The sequence below is a fragment of the Megalopta genalis genome, chromosome 3 (assembly GCF_051020955.1).
Source record: "Megalopta genalis isolate 19385.01 chromosome 3, iyMegGena1_principal, whole genome shotgun sequence".
NCBI classification, from domain to species: Eukaryota; Metazoa; Arthropoda; class Insecta; order Hymenoptera; family Halictidae; genus Megalopta; species Megalopta genalis.
The window spans coordinates 23455433-23470893 of NC_135015.1; the positions used below are offsets into that span (position 1 = coordinate 23455433).

At 45.2% G+C, this 15461-nt stretch overlaps 1 protein-coding gene across 5 annotated transcripts in view; it reads right to left on the reverse strand.

Moving 5' to 3' along the window:
- The window catches only part of LOC117222139 (uncharacterized), a 152987-nt gene that overhangs the window by 53785 nt on the left and 83741 nt on the right, over positions 1–15461 (reverse strand). For all 5 annotated transcript variants that reach the window (XR_004490626.2, XM_076520383.1, XM_033473658.2 and 2 more), the window contains one exon: positions 459–625. The gene's annotated coding sequence lies outside the window, so the exon portion shown is untranslated. The remainder of the gene's footprint in view (positions 1–458; positions 626–15461) is intronic.

A 15461-nucleotide genomic window follows, 5' to 3' on the forward strand; every position in this document is an offset into this window, starting at 1 on the left:
TTCGTCAGATTTGTCGAGAATCGCTTTCGGGAAAATGTCTTCTTTGGAGAACCTATCCAATTCGACTTGGGGAGTGGGGTGGGGCACATTTCTCATGCTTATCAGGCTAGACCCTTTTCGAGATCTCGAAGAGAGAGAAAAAAGAGAGAGATCGCGAAGAAATTAATCGAAGAAATGGCACCGTGCGTATCGCGAGGGATCGTTCCAAGGATCGTGCACCTCCCCGGTTCCCACGATGCCCGGTCTAATCAATTATCTTAGAACGGGGGCTCGCGCGTTTCTCGCGCGGAAATTGCGTTCGAAAATTACGACCGGTTCGAGAGGCGGCAATTTATGTTTCCTGCGAAGCTACTTTTCGTTCCATCTGTTGCCTCCGCTCGCTACGCAGCACGCGGCACGGCGGAAGAGAGGCGCACGATCGATGGACGCGGTCTAGGCTACCGGCAAAAGTCTCTTACAGGTGTCAGTCGATGGGAAGTCAGTCGCCGGTCTCGTTCTCGAAGTCAAACCGACCTGGGGCCGCTCTTCTCTCGATTCTCGTCGATGCTTCTCAAGCGGACGTCGCTGGGACCGTGTATACCACCATCGGGATCGGTTACGCGACTACGCCTGACCTTGTCAACACCTGAAACAGAGACGAGAACGCTCGGTGAATACGCGTGCGAATTTCATTTCCGTGACCGAAATTATAGCATCGAGTGCCAAGTATAATTAAGTGTTAACTAGAATTATGCAGGGTGTTCCAAAAATGTCTCGCGATCCGAAAGTGGCGGGTTCCTCGGGTCGTTCGAAGCAACTTTTTCCTTTACAAAAATGTTCTCCGAGGCACCGTTAACGAGTTATTAACGAAAAACAGTGACCAATGAGAGGCGAGCTCGGCTGGCGCGAGGCGATCGAGCCAATGAGCGGAACTGGGCTTCGCGCGCTGGTTGGCTGGGCTGCCTCGATTCTTATTGGTCACTGTTTTTCGTTGATAACTCGTTAACGGTGCCTCGGAGAACATTTTTGTAAAGGAAGAAGTTGCTTCAAATGATCCGAGGAACCCGCCATTTTTGGATTGCGAGACATTTTTGGGACACCCTGTATACTACTGTTTTAAGTATACAGTATGTAGTATAAGTGCAGTAGTATACAGTACATGTATAAGTATACAGTATATAAGTCATTTAATTTCTTCGCGACCCCAGCCAAGAAATATTATCGAGTCAAAAACATGTGTTAACATTTCAAACGTCGAGGTGACCAGCGTTGCTATTTACGATTAGATTATTTATATATTTTTGCAATGTTAAAATGTGCAAGAATAATTTTCAAAAGCACGTTTCGAGAAATTACCGAACGAAGCCGAGAATAATTAGAATCCTCGTCGATTATACCACTGTTAAAATGGATCCTGGCACTGAAGGGTTAATTAAGGAAAAGTCAGATTGGACTTAAAAAATAAATAAATTATGTCTTCTGATCTTCGGTGAGAGTAGCGTCGACGGGATCTCGTCGAACTTTTTCGACGTATTAAATATAAAAAAAAATTGAATTTCGGCCATGAAACCGGCGTGCGCCGGTCCGGCTGCGTCCTCTGATCCGGTTAGGCTCGCGACTGTAATCGATTTAACGAACGTTGGGATCAACCGCCTTTGGACCGAGGCTGAAACAGGCGCCTGGGATTCGTCGCAAACGGGACCTTCGATTCAATTTTCCATAGCGTTCGACTCGGCTCAATCAGCCTGTATCGATCACCGCGCGCGACTCCCCCTTTTTCTTTTCCCCTGCACACAACAAGTCCGATTAGGTTGGGTCTCATCCAGTCCGATTAAACGCGGTTCCAGCCAGCCTTCCGGCACGCCGCTCGATACGACGACCCGCCGCGGCTGGGTCATCGATTAATTAATATTATTACTTGAAAACAAATGGGGCCGGCTGCCACCCACCCCGCACGATCTTCGGTGAACTCGCGAACGCTATGCAACATGAAAGTCTCTGCCTTCGCCGTTCGTTTCCTCGCGAAATGCTTTAAAACCGTGTGCCGAGCGATAACCGAGAATCAGAGCTGAGGGAGAATATATTTTTGAAAAGAAAGCAACTGCAGTACTAAATAAATAGATAATAGTAATATAAAAAAATAATAGATGTAATAATAGATGTAAAAATAAAATAGTAGACTAGGAAATAGAAGACTATGGATGACTATGGAAGACTATGAATTTGGCACACACACAAGCAAACAGTAAAAAATACTAATTGCTTGGATATTATGTGGATATTACGTGGTTAAATATATTATATTTGACATACTATTTCGAAGAGAGTTCATTCGCCAAATCCCGTATCACGCGAGAAGATATACAATATTCTTCAAACATTTAATTCAGTTTAATTTATTTAATCGACGGGAAAGCAATGTTTGCCGTCGCAAGCGCGATAGAAATATTACACGAAAAAGCGTCGAATGTATTTTCGACGTTCTTTTTTTTCACATGGAAACGTCGATGCAGGACAAAAGACTTTTCGCTGAATTTTTCAAGGTCGTTCGAACGTTATTTCAATTTCTTTCAAACGGAATGCCGTGTATTTTTGTATCGCTACAATATTTTGATTTCGTTTTGTTTCGCGCTCTCTCATTGTGGCGAAACAAAAATACGGTATTCCAGTTTAAACAATTGAAATGAACCTGAATAATTCGGTCAAATATTTGTCGTCTCGCATTAACGTATTCAACGTGAAAAGGAAAAACGTACAAAATGCATTTTCAACGCTTCCCCCCCCCCCGTAAAGTCTACCGTTTAGTAGTTATTTTACAAGCGGCGCTTATCGAAAAAGATGACAAAGGTAAAGCGAACGATGCAACATTTGCTGTCGCGGAACACGCGATACAAAGTAAAGGGAACGATGTTGCAGGAAAAAATAGGTAACACGAGAAACAAACATAACGATCGCAATTATATTTAAAGGTGTAGTTACGATCTTTAATTAGCCTTATCCTTAATAATCAAAATAGCGGCTTGAAAGCGCTACGCAGGTGGAGAAAAAGTCGACGAAGTGCGTTAAAGAATTCGCAAGAGTGCAGATCCGAGTAATAGGTTCATACCGTGCAAGGTTTGCTCTAAAAAAGGATTGTCCTAAAAATGGCGCATTTGCGTGGTGTACATTAGAGGGTCGATTAGAGTAGGTACATTAGAGTTTAAATAGAATGCATTTACGTATATGGGTTTCTAGAGCCTTTGGCGCGACAAAGGGTATTAAAAATTGTGCAACAATTATACAAAAATTATTACAGATTCTACAGAAATTGTAGAAAAATTATACGGTCCCATCGTAAAATCATAGCGATCCTAAAGCGTTGCATTTAAATCCCGAAGGCGTCCAAAGAACGTTCCGCATCATTTATTTGCAACAATAAAAATTCCATCTGAAATTACTTCGACTCGAAGGTAAGGAAGAACGAAAGGTGAGCCGGCTGTTAACGACTAATTTTTCTCTAAAGAAAAGTCAGATTGCTCCACGAAAATATTCGACGCTAAAATATCTCCGGGAAATTCTCTTCCCGGCCGAATCTAGCACAGATATCGAAGCTTCGTCCGTCCGACGGACCCGCTAAAATTGGAGTTTTTGACGGTTCAAGATGCGGCGACGCGGGGGAAGGGTGGGGGGACGGCCGCGAATTAATTTCTAATGCATAGTAAACTTCACCGTGGCCGTAGGAACGAGCCAGTTTCGTCACAGTTGTCAGACACTCATCCGCCCGACGGCTGATTTACGACGGCCGCGGCGGCCGGTTTTTGCGGAGCCACTCGTTCGTCACGAGCCACGAATGCTTACTCGCCTATGACTTCGGCGGACGGTTAAGCATAGGCATCGGCGAAAGGAAATAAGAAATTCCGTCGGCGGCGAGTGTAACGCCGGACGGACGGCCGATCGTCGAACGCTTGTCTCGGTGAACGACGATGAAAGCCGGTAATTACTATATTAAATCGACGACTCGGCTGGCCCCGTGGGCCGACCATCGATCATCCGAGCCGTTTGCCACGGCCGCTCCACCTCCGATAAAAAAAACGAAAGAAAACCGAGTACATATGTACGTCTCTTTCACGGAACAACCGACTGTTTTCTGGCGTTCTCGACAAACAAATCCGCCGACGCGACGTTCCCTTTCGAACGAACCGGTTGAGAAGTCGAGGCAAGGTAGATGTACCGGCTGTCGCATGGTTAAGGATTTAGATGATTTTCGACGCGAATGTTGTTAACCCATCGACTGCCAACTACGAGATATCTCGTAGTGGGTGCTGCAAGATTGGCTACAAATGGCTATTTGAGTTAGGAGCTATTAGAAAGGATGAATGAAAAATGTATACAGTGTAGAGAACATATTGATAAAAAGATACTGTAAATGCCATTGCAATATTATATCGGTAACTTAATATTATTATATTTTGTAAAACTTCGTGTCTTTTTAAAAATAAAACCGTAGCACCCAGAGCAAGACGCGTTAAATTTGCGCGGCAGTCAATGGATTAACGCTTGACGGAAGGGTTGTTTCTCTGTCTAATTAAACATGCATGTGTGCTTTCAAAGCGTTGCAGTTTTATTAAATCGGCGTTATTTTTGAGAAGATTTTATAAAGCTAATTATTTACGTATCTAGTAACTGTGTGTGTTACAGGAAAAAACCCAATACGCATAAAACTGAAAAACCAACGCAGCGTAATGGAAATTCAAGCAGAAACGTAAATCTGCGTGGGCCGTTCCAGGAAGTCGAAATGGAAGAACGCAAATTTACGCGGCCCGCCCGTTAAGCGTTAAGGATCTAGATATTAATATAATATCAGACATTAATAATTTCAATATTCTGAAATATTCTGAATATACATATTTTAAGTAATAAATATTTCAGACAAATATTCTAAAGATCTTGCATCGCATAAGGGATGCGCATGAATTGTTTCGCAGTGCCTTTGGTTCTGACGTCACTAGCAGCAGGGTAACCAAAAGACTATAGGATTATCTCCGTACAAAATCGTAGTAGGGCAATGACGTACGGTCGTGAGAGGCGAGCGCGTAGAACGTTTATTTTGATTTCGAGTCTTCGACGATGGTCCGACGAACGGTCGAAGGGATTTCGACGCTATTAGTTCGCAACCTTCGGCTGTTTTCAGTTTCGTCCGAGTCGCCGAACGAGACGCAGTGAGTATTTCGTTCCTCGGACTTCAATATCGCGTACAATTAATTTCTCTACATTGCATTATATTATCGCTATTGCATCGGACACGCGCTGTGCAGCGACTGTCGGTCCGAATAAGCGTTTTATCGCGAGGAATAAGTTGCAACAAAATATAGTTTAGCACCGGGTGAAGCAGGAAGCGGGAAGATCGTCTAGTGAAAAGCTGCAGGTCGGAACGGGAATGACGTCGCTCGCGGAATCAATGCCGGAGATGGTCGGGGAAATGACAAAATTCGAACGGGAACCGGTACGAGCGAGATGAGATCGGCGAAACTCTTACGCGGACGCGTCTCTTGAAATTTTCCGATTTTCCCGCTGGTGTGTACTGTAAGGGTTGACAAATTAAGGAACGGTCCGTCGATGTCCGAAACAGATTTCGTGGGGAAGCTACTTTCGTAACGGAGATAACGACCGTTACAATGATTATTTAGTTAGATAATATTAAGCAAAAATGTCGTAGTATACCCTAATATGGTAGACGCGTTTCCCTCGTTGACGTAGACGATACGTTTCTATCGACCCCGAATTAAACGCCATACTGAATTTCCAGGAAACGAGCTCGGCCGAACAAAAACTTCCAACGCCTCGCTCCTCCCTTGTGGTCGCCGTTTTCGGGTAGGAGTACATCGGACGCGGGCGCGCGTGTGTAAGCGAGTGTTATTTACGTGACTAGATGGAAGGGAGGCTCGTGACGTGTCGGAAGGACCTCGACAAAGAACGCCACAAACGATTGCGTTTATAAATTTTAACAAGCGGTTATTTCAGCGAACGGCCAGTTATTCGCGAACAAACGAAAAATTTCTGATTATTTATAACTAGTTAGTAACCGCAACGGACGGAAGTTCGCTATTTCTAATCGTTGCACATTTAAAAATCGTTTCTAAAATATTTCCGCGATAATTCAACGACGGCCACCCTTGGCGCGTATAAAAATACAGCGTCTCGAAGACGGACGGCGCAGGAAATTCCGCAACCGGATCACGGCGAACCGCCGTGACAGCAACGTTCGCGTCTCACGCGCGAAGAACCCGGTGGCTTCCGGTTTCCAGGCGGGCGGGAGCGGAGGCGCGCGGGGAGAGAAGCGGCATTATCTGGAAACGATTAACGCGACCGGTTGTATCTATTAGCATAATTAACGCTGACCGAGCCCGTAAAACCGTGAAAGTCAAATGTCGGCATTGAAGTTCCATCGACCGGCGATGCGGCTCTCTCTCTCGTTACAGAGTATGATCGGAAAGTTGATTTACCGGGACCACCGACGAGGTACGCGCGCGCGCGCGCGCGCGAACGTCGTTCATCCCCCTAATCAAGGGCCGTTACACCGGCCGCGCGACTCGTCGGAATTCTCGACGGAGGTTTTAATCGGCGGAGCCGCGCGTTGATCGATGTCAAATATCGCGACAAATTGGGAATCGACGGTAACGAGGGAACGGTTCGCGCCGCGATTATGCCGGCTGCGTTCGTAGCCGATCCCGAAACCGGCTTGTGATTTCCGCCGGTGCAATCGGCCCGCGGCTCTTATTGCGACGGGGGAAGGAGGGGTGCTGCGGGGCGACGACGATATCTAAGGCGAACAGTTTAGGCCGCACGCTCGACTGCGGTTTTGAAATTTCCTTTGCCCGCGGCGAGCCCGAGTCAGCCCGTGGGAATCGATGAATTCCGCGGATCGGAAAAAGGCGACGACCCGCGGAAATCGCGGGTCGCGGATTCCGTGGAATTGGCTCCTCCGAGCCGCCATCTTCTTCCCGATACCGCGTTCCATTTTCTCTCGATTCTCCCCGTTTGCCCTTTCGCCGATCTCTCCGCCGACTTATTTCTCCAGCCGACGCGCTCGATCGATGACAATTAGGTGAACGAAACTCTCGGAGACTGCGGATCTATAATATATATATATATATATATATATATATATATATATATATATATATACTAAATAACAAATTTCCGACACCGTTAAATATCGTAGGAAACAGAAATGGAATTTATATGAATTGTTTCTTTCAATAATTTCGACGAGTTGAAAGCAACAGCGCTGCGGCGACATTGTTCGACTCTTCTTACGTCATTGTAATCTCGCGAACAGTGTCAAAGGGTTCTTCTCGGTTTACAGCGAAGCGAAGATCTTCTCTCGGGTAGATCTAAGGGAGAAAATCGAATTTCGGGCATGGAAACGCGCCTCGTAGAGCGGCGCGCGACGAAAGGAATTATTCTACGGCCGCGAACGTATTAATAATTAATGCGAGATTTAATTGAACGTCCCGGGCACACGGAAGTTGAATAGAATCACGAGCGTGTGTGTCCCACAGGCATTGAATAAACCCGAGGTTGTGAAACGTGGCGGCTTTTGGTTCTCGGGTAGATTCTTATAGGACGTAAACGCGGAATCAACTAATTAGCAAATGCATGTATGCAGGATGCGGTGGATCGCGTGCGCGAATGAAGATTTAAGAAGAATTTTAATTCACGTGTAACCGGTGGAAGCTCTAAATGGGCGACATAAATTTCCGTTTAATTCCCCGTGTTTTTGTACAAACGGACCCGGACGCAGTTTTATGCTTGCACACGGCAGCTTCCGCGGTTTACTAATTATAATTACAGATATTCAGCTTTCGGCCATTCATTGGCATCATCTCCGGCTTTTCTTGCTTTTTACCTTCGCCCCCGGAGTTCGGTTCGACGCTATTCTAATTTGCCCATCCCCACCTCTCTTGCTCCAGATTTTCTGTTCCGTGAATATCCTCTTTTTCGTTGGTTTCTTTATCAGGAAAAAGAAACGTCGATGGCCTATCAAAAGGTGCCATCCCCGAAGTAACCGGATGTCGGACATTTCTGTCGGGGTCAGAGGGTAGCTCGGTATTTAGGTCTCGCTTGCACGGGATACGTATACATCGGCGGCTCCTGCTCGAGAAAGAGAGAGAGAGAGAGATCCGCTCTCGCGGTAGCCTAGATTCACCGAGATACTTTCTATTGTGTTTACGGATCGGATTAGAGTACCTTTCGCCGTTGTGAAAATGCTCCTCTCGAGGATGAACCGAGGCACGAAAAGATACCGGGTTGACCCCCTGCGTCAATGGGACACCCCCGCGATCCGAAAGCAGATTTACCACCGAACGCGAGCCCTCCGAGTTCTTCCAATCGGTCCTCTGCTTCCATTTACCATTCCGATCTCTCGGTAGAATTCGATTTTTATTTCTTGACACGCTAACGGCGCTCCTTGGAAATTGTTCACGGGGCTCCTCGACCGGAAACTATTACGACTGTGATAAGGATCCCGGAACACGGTGCTTCGGTTTAATGTATTTTTCTACGTTTATTATTATTTTATTATTTTCGCTACTATTATCAGTGTTGTAACGACGCAGAATTTTCGTAGAGAAATTAAAATGGCACCTGAGCCGTCCATGCAAATTAAATGCACAGGTTGTACCCGTTTCGGTATAAATAAATGTCGGAATTGTTATAAACATCGTCGATAGTACAGTTGTGAAAATGGTCTAAAATTTATTATCTATTATGGCTTATTAAGGCTTTTATTTATTAGGCTTATTAAGCCTACCGAGGCTTAATAAATTCGCAAGCTTAACAATAAAAATGAATTCCAAAAATCTAGTTAAAAATTAGTGTCACCCATACGTGACACCCAAACGTCCACCGAGTTTATAATCAAACCGACTGGTTATAATTCGAAGAATCACGGCACCTTACGATTCCAGCAGTCGGAAATCAAATCGGTTGCGCAGCACCGGAAGTAGAACAATAGATACGCGTTTACACCCCGAAGAAGGCGCGAGGGTTAGAACACTATTTTCTGTGCGGATACAAGGGGGGCGAGGACTGGACCAATGCGTCAATGTCCGAAACTGTTCAGGCATTCGTTTGCAACTTTAGAGTCCAGATACAAGTTGCAGCGGAACAGTGAATTACGTCCGTCCCTCGATTCGCGCGAATTTCCGTTCCGAGCGGATTTGTTCTACGCGAGCGAAAATCGGCGTGAATGCAGTCTGCGAGTAAAACAGCGGCGCCGAATAAAATTTGTTTTTGTTTTCCGAAACGGCGTAATTGTTTTCTCGACAAAAGAATTGCTGCAAGTACTTGTTCCGGACTTCATTCTCATCGTCGATGGTACATTTGTTCGCGTGATTTCTTCTCGATATTTCCTTTTCCCCCCACCGGTAACTCGTAAACGCATTTTTACAGAAACTAAAATCGATCGAATTAATTTCGCTAAGAAAATTAAATTCAAACGACATATATATATATTTATATAAAATCTTACGAGCATCGATAAATTGTTGGAATAATTGTAAACGAAGAAAATTAGCGTCCCGTCGTTTTTACCGGTTCCGGTAAAAAAGAACCGGCGTTAACGCGACCTTATCCCGAATTTGAAACAAACCGGGTTCGTGATTAATTTCCAACGAATCCGCTCAATAAAATACATTGCCTTTTAAGCAGATTTGCCACAGATTGGACGTTCCGATTGCTATTTTTGCGCCGGGGCCACTTTAATGGAATTTGTGGGAAAAAGCGGGTCAAAGTATCGAGTTATGTCGGTCGCGCGAATAAAAATGTAAAAAAAAGTTCTGAAAATAATTCGGGCCGGGTACAAGGAGCGGTCGTAAATATAGCCGACAGGAGAATAGGGAGGAACGTGCGAAAATTAACGATATTAGTGTTTTTTAGTGACGAAGGTGTGCGACGACTCTCGCGTCAGCCGCGAATAAAGCGACTGAAAATAAGGTCGAAAAATGTCTGAAAATAATTCGGATCGGGTACAAGGGGTGGGTATAAAAAAAATCAAGAAGAAAAGAGCGCGCGAGAGAGAGAGAGAGAGTTGTCGTTTCGTCATCGTGTAAGGAAAGAAGTGGATTTTCCATTTGGAATCGGCGCCGCCGAGATGAAACTTGAACCCGGTTAAAAAGGCACCGTTAATCAGCAGACACGCAGCTCCGGAATAATTTCACAATCGATTCATCGAGCGCTAAGGACAAAGTGAAACCTCCGCCTCTCCCAGCCCCGGCCGCGCGCGCCCTGCAAAGGGTATAATTAAAACAGAAAATCCGGAATTAAAGGAAAGAGCGCACAATACGAGAAAGACAGAAATAAAAGGAACAGGGTGAAAGAGAAGGTAAAAAACAGCGAGAAGCTCGATTTTAATTATGGTCCCTCTAAAACCACTCGGCCTCTGAATTAATAAAGAAAGGATTGAAAGATGAGCACAGAGCCTGCGCTCATCTCTTTTCAATTTCTTCTCGGAACCGGTTAAAATCAACGGCGCATTAATATCGGGGCTCCCTTTAAGCCGATACGGAACTGAACGCGCGAACAGAGAAAGAGCGCGCGAGAGAGACGAAGAGAGAGAAAGAGAGAGAAAGAGAGAGAGGGGGGGAAAAGGAGAGCGGCAGCATGGCCGCGGAAAGCTCTCTGCAACGTTATCTCGTGCCCGGCCGCGGCGAGCCTTTTAAATTAGGCGAGAGATTAACCCGCGACACTCGTCGCCTCGTCGAAATGGCTTCTTCCTATTTTCTACCATTTTTTGATTCCGCTACCGCGTACACCATCGGCCACCGAAACGGATCCACGGTAGTCTGGAATTCGCTTTCTCCGACCAACATTATTTCACCGCTGTTTCAAGGTTTAAGGTCGTACCATCCCTGTCGAAAAGTATTCGAACACCTTCCAACCCCTCGCACTACGATCTCTCGATAATTTTCCGAGTGAACTTCTTTCTTGACTCAACTATTTTTAGCAATTGTTCAAGCTTTTATATAAAAAGAGCTCTCTCTGATGTTTACAATCTCTTTATGGTAATTTTTGAAATTCTTCTCAAAGTTTGAAACGTTGTAAACTCGATAAACTCTGGTTGTATATGGTACGCTTCTTGGCCATTGCGCGTTCATTCCAGCGGCACAATAGGTTGCAAACCCGTTTATTTATTTATTTATTCACTTATTTACGGGCGAATGGGCATTATGATGTGAAACAAAAGGAATCGAAACAAAACGAGTACAGCAACAGCGAGTACTTGGTAAAGAAAATTTAGTAAAATTGTAATAGAATAATTTTGATAGACGAAAGTAGTGACTTGTAGAAAATTTGACTTAGAGAAAAATTGATTTAAAGGAAAATTGACTTGAAGGAAAATTGACTTGAAGGAAAATTGACTTAATGAAAAATTGACTTGAAGAAAAATTGACTTAATAAAAAATTGACTTGAAGAAAAATTGACTTAAGGAAAGATTGACTTAATGAAAATTTGACTTGAAGACAAATTGACTTGAAGAAAAATTAACTTAAAGAAAAATTGACTTGAAGACAAATTGACTTGAAGACAAATTAACTTGAAGATCAAATTAACTTGAAGACAAATTAACTTGAAGACAAATTAACTTGAAGAACAAATTGACTTGAAGACAAATTAACTTGAAGAACAAATTGACTTTCGGCGAGGAACTACCGCTTGCCGGCCTACTGTGCATCGTGGACAACGAACCGCCGCGAGCGGCCTCTCCGCCGGGGCCAGACTACTGTTATAATTCACGTAATCGAAGCTTTTGCCGGCAGCGTGAAATCGTAAAAATAGCCGAACCATGGACGCGTTCGGTTACCGCCCTTGCGTGCCTCTTGCGAATTTCACGCAACGATCTATCGTTTAACAACGTTCAATTATCTTTCACTGGGCTCACGTACGGCAGAACGTTTGCCACGCCGACCACTGGATCTAGATTATGGACGTAATGCCGTTGAATTAGCCAAGGTATTACTTTGAGTGAGGTATAATAGGCAAAAATGCCGGGTCTAATGACGGGAGCCGTCGCGTCGCGACTGTTCTCGGCTGGTGACGTCTCCGACTGTCACCGAGATGGCCCGCGAATTATTGATCGGATCTTTCGCCGGAGATCGCGCGATTTTCGCGGATGAAAGATACACCGTCTCCAAAATTTTCTAGCGCGATGCATAATAAATTGCATAATAAATTAAGTAACCCTTCGATTCCAAGGTTGATTTTGAAACGTTCGAATATTTCGTGGCCGAGATGAAATGAAACGAAGAGACGAAAAGATACAAATAATTATCATAAAGAGACTGTACACATACAGTGTCCGGGTTAGCACACACCTCGTCGCTTTTATTCGTATGATTTTATTCATATTTTTCATATTATATATAGATAAGCGACACGCTTTAGCTGCACAGATTCGAAAGAGGTCGCAGCATCAGCTAACCGTTCGAACGATTCCTCGGGAATTCTCGGGAAAGAGTTAGCGAACACCCACGACGGAAGAATTCTCGAAAGAGGATCCTGCAGTTTCCAGACGAAGACGAAGAAGAGCAGGGAATCCAATCTGCTGATAAGGGAATCTACATTTATCAAGAACCGACTGACAAACGGAAAGAGGAACTTTGTTAGACGAGTGTGAGGCAACTCGGCTCGATAAGTGTAGATAACCGGCAGAAGGTCAATGACTCGAACAATTAAAGAGAAGGAAAAAGTGAGAGAACCCGTGGAAGAAAAAGGAAGGAGAACGCCAACCAAAGTGGAAGAAGGAGACGGTGTGTGTAGCAAGTTCACCGGTGGAAAATTCGCGAACGACGCGATTTCCTTCGGGTTTTCTCGCTGGGAAAACTTTCGATCTCGACGGAGCAGGGCCAGAAGTTTCGGGGAACGGATCGATTCGGCGCTGCGAAACCGGTGGGTTTTAATTAACCTTTAAACGTCGGACAAAGGTGTGCTTGGATAGAGAATTTGGAGCGAAGGAAAAAAAGACGAGAGAGAGATAGAGAGAGATAGAGGGATAAAGCGAGAGGGAAAGAGAGAGAGTGAGAGAGAGAGTGAGAGAGAGAGAGAGAGAGAGAGAGAGAGCGAGAGAAGGAGGCCACTCGAAACTTCGCGGGCAACAATTGAAAATAACTCCGGGTACTTTTCGAACAGCCGTGGGCCAACGACAATCGTTCGAAGCTGAAACTTCGGCAGACGAGAAGCCATGGAACTTCCAAGGCTCTGCAATTAACTGTTACGGAACAACGACGAGTAAATTCGGACAAGTTCGCGGAATTACGTTTTTCGATAAAAGAAAGCTATCCGAGAGAAAGAGAGAGCGAGAGAGAGAGAGGGGGTGAGGGGGAGGGAGAGCGAGGAGGGTAGAGAGGCGAAACTGCTAAAGTATGCTCCGGTCGAGATATCGCGGCGCGAGTTTTTCCGATAAAAACGGCCCTTTCTTTCGAAAGCGGAACAACCGGCGGAAAGGTCAGAGGTGATCCCCGCCGGTTCAGCTCTCGGTTCGTAACTCGATAACTACGATCGATACGGAGACCTCGGGAATGACTGTTAAGCTGCTCGACCGAATGCGTCTATTAATAATGACCTGGTTATTTATGTATCGTACACAAACCATTTAAAAAGTACTTGCCATGGCTAATAGTTGCAAGATAAGGCCGCGGGAACGTGTGCACTTCGCGAATCTTCGCAACTCCGGCTCGATGTTCATCGAGCGATCCGTAAACCGGCGCGGGCCGATTACTCGGATCAGTTGCTGTGCCTTTGCTTTCTTTTCCGGTATTATATTCGCTTTACATTCGTCGAACGCGTTACACTTTTTTGCTTGTTTGTTTTTTATTCTATCGTTTCGTTTATTTTCCGATACAACACAGTTCTTTTTTTTTTTTTACTCTTTTATTTTGTCTATTTTTCGATACAACATAGTTTTTTTATTCTCTCATCTTGTTTATTTTCTGATACAACACTTTTTTATTCGGTCATTTCGTTCGGTTTCCGTTGAAAAAAAACTTACACTTCTCCGACGAACAATTTTGTTATTTCTTCGCCTTGTTTATTCTCCGATGCAACCTTTTCTTTTTTCTTGTTCTCTTCTCTCGTTTTGTTCTCCGATACAACATTTATTCGTTGTTCTTTTATCTCGTGTTTACATTCCTCTATCTTGTTTCTTTTTCGATAAAACAAAAAAATACAACGCGTCTTACTCGACGAATGTGAAGTTAATTGGAGCAGCGGAACCGGCTTTCGTTGCTTTGTTTTCGGGCACCGGCAACTTTATATTTATCGAACGAAATATGTTTTATTTATATTTGATTACCCTTTAGAACCGAGTGCGCGACGGCAAACAAAATTCTGTGCGAAAAAATGAAGAAAACGTAACCAAACGAAAACGTGTTTAAGCGTGTCTCGTCCGATAAATGTGAAGTTGATCGCGTCCGAAAAAGAAGCCGAGGGCACAGCGATTGAACCCGCACCCGCACGGTAACCGGCTCGAGAAATACCGCGTTGTTTACGCCCGGCATTTACATGGAAATCGTCGCGTGTCGGTCCTCTAAACGCGACAGGTTCGACGCCCTTTTCGTCGTCCCGCGCTCGCTCGCGCGCGGTCTTTCCCTATCGTGATCCAGATATTCCCCTCCTCGTCCCACCGACTAGGAGATCGTCGTGCATGTGCAACGATACTCGTGCATAACGGTTCCGCGGTCGCAAGTAGCTTCTGCGGGAAGAACTCTCTCGGCGAAGAGGAACGCTCGCTCGCTCGCCCGTTTATTTTCTCGAAACCGACAACCTGTCCGCAGACTTCCGCTCGAGGAAGTTGCGCCGTAAACGGAATCGCTCGTTAGCCGCGAGACTTATTCTTTGGCACGACAATACGTAATCTACGCGCCTTCGGTCGCGCACCGGAAAAACCGCCGCACCGTGAAACTGGTTCGACGTTACGTCGCCCGCGATCCATAGAAATCCGCCGCGAATTCTCGATTCTTCCGCGGCGCGGTCGCGGCGCCGGATAAAAATAATTACCGGTTATAATTCGATTTCGTCCGCGGGTCTTCGATCGGCGCATCGCGCGCGCTCGTTTACGGCCGCCGATCGGATCGTTACGATTTTATTAAGAGTCGTATTCGGGAGGCTCGAACAACCAATTAATGGGTCGTTACGTAAGCAGACATAGTTCGCAACGATGCATCCGTTTCCTCGGAACACGCGGTTTACGCGGGCTATCGAACGATATCGAAGTCTAGACAATTTCTCACGCGTTCGTAAAATTAATTGAACGGTATGAAATTCTAGAAATTTGATATCCGCTCGAACGCGCGCGTTTCGCGCTCGATCTTTCCACTTTTTCTCGCGGCTCTACTAATATTTTGTACCGTTTGTTCGCGTCGCGTTCGACGATCTTCGCAATATCTCGTCGCAAAATCGCGCGCGCTCTTCGCGATCGTGTTTAACGTCATTAAATTCAGTCGTT